A 7368-nucleotide genomic window follows, 5' to 3' on the forward strand; every position below is an offset into this window, starting at 1 on the left:
TTGGCCAGACATCAATATAAAAAAAAAATATTCTATAAATAAATAAATGATAATAATAATAAAAAACTAAATAATAAATAAATGCTAACATAAATTTAAAAAAAAATATGAAAGGGCTATCGACCAAGGTCTTTCCACCCGGGAACAAAATGTAATTATGGAACAATAACAATATATACATATGAAAAATACAAGAATGATGAAAAAAGCAGCGAAGTAGGAACAAGAGGGTAATAATCGTGGGACATTAGGTATTGGAATAGGGATAATGTGGGATATTTAAATTTGGGAAGGATATTTGGGTTTCGAGGGGCACAGAATTTAGAGAGGGAGGCGATGTTGGACTGTTTGGATTTAAATTTCAAGGAGAGGGAAAGTATATATTTTAAATTTCACATATATTTGGGTTTCGAGGGGCACAGAATTTAGAGAGGGAGGCGATGTTGGACTGTTTGGATTTAAATTTCAAGGAGAAATGATTTATTTATATTTTGCTTTCGGAAAACAGAATTTAGAGAGGGAGGCGATGTTGGACTGTTTGGATTTAAATTTCAAGGAGAAATGATTTCTTTATATTTTAGCCTATTACAAAATTATGAAAATTAAACTGAAAAAGATACATAGTATCTATTGTTTTTTCTTATTTCAATATTTTTAAAATATATTTTTCATTTTTGTGTTCTTGTCTTTGGTAGTCCTTGAAACTGTCCTTTGATTCCAGTAATTGTAACTAAAAAAAAGAAGCAAAAATATATATTAACAAATTAAAAGCTAAAAATATAATACAAATACATAATAATAGAAAATCTATAAAAAAAAAAGTTGAGAAATTTGTATAGTTTTCTAAATGAGAATTGCAATATTAAATTAAAGAAACAATAAATTATTATATATGTTTTAAACATGTTAAAGGTATAAATTTACTGAAGTAGACTGAAATCACATATTAATTAATGTTCATCTGCTTGATGTAAATAAGAAAACATAAATTCTTAGTCGTTGATAAATTAGTTTAATTGGACATTAAAATTAATTAATGTTTCATAAATAACATAAGAAAAAAGTACAAAAAATAAACTTTTTTACTTTCAATAATTCTAAATGACAATATCTAAATTGATTATGTTTTTCATGTATACATTGTATTTAACTACTAAATTAATTGAATAAATTGAATATTTCAATTGAATAAGTAATGAAATTGTGGCCCGCGGGCCGCACTTTTTCCAATCTAAGAATTTAATTTAAAAATACTCATACTCGAGTTTAAATAGAACTGGAATGTCAAACAAAGAAAATGAAAAAAGTACACAGACTATTACTGCGTCTTCTCGACTAATTAAAATTGAAATTCTTCACATTAATTTTGATGATTCAAATACAAGCTATGTTGTCCTATTACTTTCATTATTACATCGTTTACACTACCCATTGCGTTAACATTTCAATTAACATAATTAGCACGTTATCTGTGTGTGTGTGAATATACGTGTGTGTAAATGTGTAATTGTTGAGTGTCTATGTATATGAAATGTATGGTTAACATAACGTCCACATTTGCAACGGATATTAACTACAGACTTTAAGCCTCGGAGTACCGCAGATGTTTGACTCTGTCTCCTGGGAAACGCCATGCATGGTGATACCACTTCCATATTGTGTCCATTATTTTCATACATGCTTAAATGGATATCAAAGACCAATTGAATCGTCCCATACTCTGGACACGGATTATTTCTGATTGGATTAACGATTAAGTTAAAATCGAACAATCTACATTAATTTTTTTTTGATGATTATATTTAAATATTTATAAAGAGCAAACACATTTTTTGCAATTCTCTAGTATCCAAGTGAAAAATACATCTGAACAAAAAAAGTAACAGAAAAAAACAAATGTAATAATTCATATGATTTCAATTTAAACGTTTCTTTAAATAAAATAAATATTTAGAAATACGTTAATGAGTATTTTTCTTGTAATTAGGTAATATCCAATTGGAAGTTATGTAATTATGTATCGTTCTGGTTTATTAGTTTCAGAAGAAGTTCATGAACCCTCCCCTGGCGTTCCGATACAGCACATCATCGATAACTTGACGTTTTATTGGCGTTTTTATTAGCTCGAATCAACAACGTTATTGGCCAACTGCTGGGGGTGTAAATGTATACCAATTCCGATGATTCTTTTCCACTTAAAGGCGACGTCGAAACAGATCATTTATCCTTAAAGAAATGGCTGTCATTTATTTTTCCTCCCTTTCGAATACATTCACTATACGTATATGCATATTCAATTTTCTGCTTCATACTTTTTTATAGCTCATATAATATTATTATGCTATAAATGTAATTCATTTACTTCATACTTAAACTACAATATAAAACAAAAAAATAATAAAATCACATTTTGTAACTTTACAATTGATTTGTTGTGAATAATTAAACTTTTAATTATTTTTTGGTAGTAAAAATATTGTTTGGACAAAGTTTGGTTTAAGACACAATTTGTTGATTGATTTAGTAAATAGGTAAATTTAGAGGTAGTAAAAATATTGTTTGGACAAAGTTTTTTTTAAGACATAATTTGTTGATTGATTTAGAAAATGGGCCGCGTTATATGGAGGAAGCGCAAAATGAGGTCTTACTGTGTATGTTAATATTCATGTGTAATTATAGATTAAGATAATCTCGTCGAGGAAAAAAAAATGAAAGATTTAAAGAAATGTTGATGGCTTTTTCAAATAAAATCTTGCTCAGTATATTTCTTTGATCACGATGTTTGTAAACAATTAATTTGGAATGGTTTATTACTTAGTTATTTTTTAGACGATATGTTTTGTAAGTTAATTCAGGAAGCCGTATATTCGGTTGAAGGAGGTTATAAATTTGGTTCATTAACGTGATCAAATAATTAGTGGAGGGATAGAGTTTTTTCTTCGTCAGTAACGTGTGGCATCCTCCTGTGCCTCCTGGTGAAGTGACGTATGAGACGCGGTTGGCGAGGCTGTGCTAATTGGGGCGGCGGAGTGATTACTAAGGTAATTAATGGGCCACACGATACGGGGATTGTCTCCCCTCGGACATCTCAACTCATATTGTAAATTATCCCCTATCCCTCAAAGCGGAAGCCCGAGTTTAGTGCCTTCTCCTTGGTTTACATCTTAATAAGAACGAGCCCCATCACTTTGATGAAGACGTGCAAATAAGGCGCTTTCTAATTGATAACAACCGCAGCCCTGACACGCTATACCCGAACAACCACCCGAACGCTCCGCAACAACCCAAACCCCCAAAACCACCAATGTTTGGTTTCCTAAAGGGTTTCATAATTGACATTGTGTCTACGACGACGACGATCCGCAAACTACTATTTGTTTGTGAATCCACTCGCAACGCAACAGCAAAAATACGAATTCATTCCGCATCCCTCTAAATTATATTTGCTTTTCTCAGCGAACATCCAAAATTGAGATGCAGTAACAACGACAACGACGATTCCAATCACATCTGTATCAGCATCCCATCTATCGAAGATCGTACTGGAGTGAACCGTTTCTTTAGCAGCGCGTTGCATAATGGGATGAAAAGGATTATTGGAATCCGGGAGCCAGTTGGATGAGGAGCGGATTTTCTTTATTGGCGTCGACTAGACAATACGTGAACGCGGGGAACGCATTCTTAATATCACATTAGGGTCTTTTGTGAAGGCGTGATTCTATCCAGTAGATAATTCTGCAGCAACAACAGAAGAGTGCACCGCATCGACCGAAGAACAATACGTATTGTGGCTGTTATGCCCATAATACTCTGCCGTTCCGTCTCTCTTTCTCACTCTCTCTCTCTCCCTCGCTCCCATCCATACTGCAGCTATTGAGCAGTGGCGCAACAACAACAAACAACAACGGGGAAAATAATATATTCGAAAATAATAAAAAAAAAAGCTACGACGACAGCAACAACAACGACAGAGAGAGAAAAAAACAGTGCACTGTTCACATATATAATATGCAAGATGTAAATGCACTCACGACCGTGAGCAATAAACAACTGTAACAACAACAAGGATGCGGAAGAAGACGGGGATGGGTATTGCGCTATGGATGTACCGTTTTTACCCCCTTCGGATCCTTTTTTTGGGGGATGACTGGATCTATCCTCCGTGCACGTGGCCGTGAATGGGTTTTTGGGACACGGAGCACGATTATTACAGCAGAGTAAAGGCGTTAGAGTGGAATTAGCACGCCGTTTTGACTCCTCAAGGATCGGAAGGATTTGCACCAGTGACTCGAAAACTACTGTACTTTTGAACACCTAGTTTATCCAAAATACAACCTCTCAGGGAATTCTCATAAATTAACAAATATTTATCGTTTTTTAAACTTTTGTACAACTTTCACATATTTGTGTATTATTAATTGAAATTATATAAAAATAAATTTGAATCGTCAGTTCATTCAGAATATTATTAACGTTTAATTATAAAAACAACAATAAAAAGCAGTCATTCTGACCGGGCTCGGTATACAAGAATTATCGGTAATTTTAGTGTAAATATTTTATAACAACAATATTTTTTTTAGATATTTACTCCAAAAATATAAATTGCGATATAAGCTTTAACCTTTTTTTTAAATTTTTGTAATCGTTAAAATAATTTCCATTTTTCTGAAATAGAAATTACAATTAAAAAGTTTTAAAATTTAATGTTTTATTTGAAGTAAATAAAATATTTTGATTTTGCTTTTTGTAAACTTGATACGCTTTCACCTATGGTACATAATAACCCTGTAATGTTTTGTTAGCTAATTCTCTATTCCTCAAATTATTTGGTATGATCAAAGCATATTGAAATGCTCTATATTACATTACATGTTTATTAGAACTGATTCCAACTCATCCTTGACAATTAACCACAACACGAGCCTCTATTATAATGAGTATACGTGACACAAATACCTTTTGTTTAAAAGGCCAATTCCTGATATTATCATCAATGTTTTAACATAATTTTATTAGTTCAACACTATTTTATAATAGCATTTAAATAAATAATATTACTCAATAAAAAACAAAATGAACACATTGATTAAAAACTATCATTTCCACTTGTTTTCAATGAAAAATATATTCGTTAATTATCCATTAATGTTATTTATTTATTTTTTATACATGTATATAAAATATATATAAAATGTAATTACAGTATTTTATTACAAATTTATTGACTGAAAGTGTTAAACATAAAACATCGTTGGAATAAGTATAGGAATGTGAATATTTGAACAATGCGGGCTAAGCAAACCCGCATGGAAATTTGGATAAAATATTAAAGATTCTAATACGTCCAATAATAAATCATCCTCGATATAATCATTACGTAATTTTCTGTCCGCACGTTCCGTTGCCGCTGCTACCGGGATGGCATTAAAAAGCTATACATTATTGTTGTGAATCAATTGTAAAAAAGTCAAGAATGCAAATCGAATGAATGTAAAAAAAATCCAAATTAATTATATTTTGAAATATGTTTGTCTTTGATGATGAAACATTCTAATAATATATACAAATAATCAATTATGAAAAATAAAATAAATAAATTTTGAAGAATTTTATATTGTAGAACATTTTTTTGTTGATATATTTTCTACCTACTTGATTATTTATAGCAGTAACGTACAAATATCTGATTGAACTTACAATAATATCTCCGATTTATTATGTACAGACATGGATTCGTTAATATGTACTTTTTTTTGTTACATTTCTCTTACCTAACTTATTTATTTTGTAAAATATATTTGTATTCATGATTTGAAATCGCTGATTAATTATTTACAGAGCTGCTCACTTAATATACATCAATTTAATGTTGTTCGCTTCTACGTACATTATTATTCATGGAAAAACGTTCAAATACCCGATTGAATGTACAAATATATCTCCGATTCATTATATACAGACATGGATTCGTTAATACGAACTTTTTTTTTATTGTTACATCCCTCTTACCTAACTTATTTATTTTGTAAAATATTTTTGTGTTGATGATTTGAAATCTCTGATTAATTATTTACAGAGCCGCTCACTTAATATACATCAATTTCATGTTGTTCGCTTCTACGTACATTATTATTCATGGTAAAACTCGTTCAAATACCCGATTGAATGTACAATAATATCTCTGATTCATTATGTACATTATTACATGGATTCGTTAATACGTACTTTTTGTTTTGTTACATATCTTTTACCTAACTTATATCTTTTGTAAAATATATTTGTGTTGACGATTTGAAATCGCTGATTAATACGTACATTATTATTCATGGTAAAACTCGTTCAAATACCCGATTGAATGTACAATAATATCTCCGATTCATTATGTACAGACATGGATTCGTTAATACGTACTTTTTGTTTTGTTACATATCTCTTACCCAACTAATATCTTTTGTAAAATATATTTGTGTTGACGATTTGAAATCGCTGATTAATTATTTACAAAGCCGCTCACTTAATATAGATCAATTTAATGTTGTTCGCTTCTACGTAAATTAATATTCAAGGTAAAACTCGTTCAAATACCCGATTGAATGTACAATAATATCTCCTATTAATTATGTACAGACATGGATTCGTTAATACGTACTTTTTTTGTTACATCTCTCTTACGCAAGTTATTTATTTTGTAAAATATATTTGTGTTGACGATTTGAAATCGCTGATTAATTATTTACAGAGCCGCTCACTTTATATACATCAATATAATGTTGTTTGCTTCTACGTACATTATTATTCATGGTAAAACTCGTTCAAATATCTGATTGAATGTACAATAATATCTCCGATTGATTATGTACAGACATGGAATCGTTAATACGTACTTTTTTTTTGTTACATCCCTCTTACCTAACTTATTTATTTTGTAAAATATATTTTTGTTGATGATTTGAAATCGCTGATTAATTATTTACAGAGCCGCTCACTTAATATACATCAATTTAATGTTGTTCGCTTCTACGTACATTATTATTCATGGTAAACTTCAAATACCCGATTGAATGTACAATAATATCTCCGATTCATTATATACAGACATGGATTCGCTAATACGTACTTTTTTGTTACATTTCTCTTACCTATCTTATTTATTTTGTAAAATATATTTGTGTTGATGATTTGAAATCGCTGATTAATTATTTACAGAGCCGCTCATTTAATATACATCAATTAAATGTTGTTCACTTCTACGTACATTATTATTCATGGTAAAAACGTTAAAATACCCGATTGAATGTACAATAATATCTCCGATTCATTATGTACAGACATGGATTTGTTAATACGTACTTTTTTTGTTACATT

Source organism: Nicrophorus vespilloides, unplaced genomic scaffold (genome assembly GCF_001412225.1).
Source record: "Nicrophorus vespilloides isolate i.1.1-1 unplaced genomic scaffold, Nicve_v1.0, whole genome shotgun sequence".
Lineage (NCBI taxonomy): Eukaryota > Metazoa > Arthropoda > Insecta > Coleoptera > Silphidae > Nicrophorus > Nicrophorus vespilloides.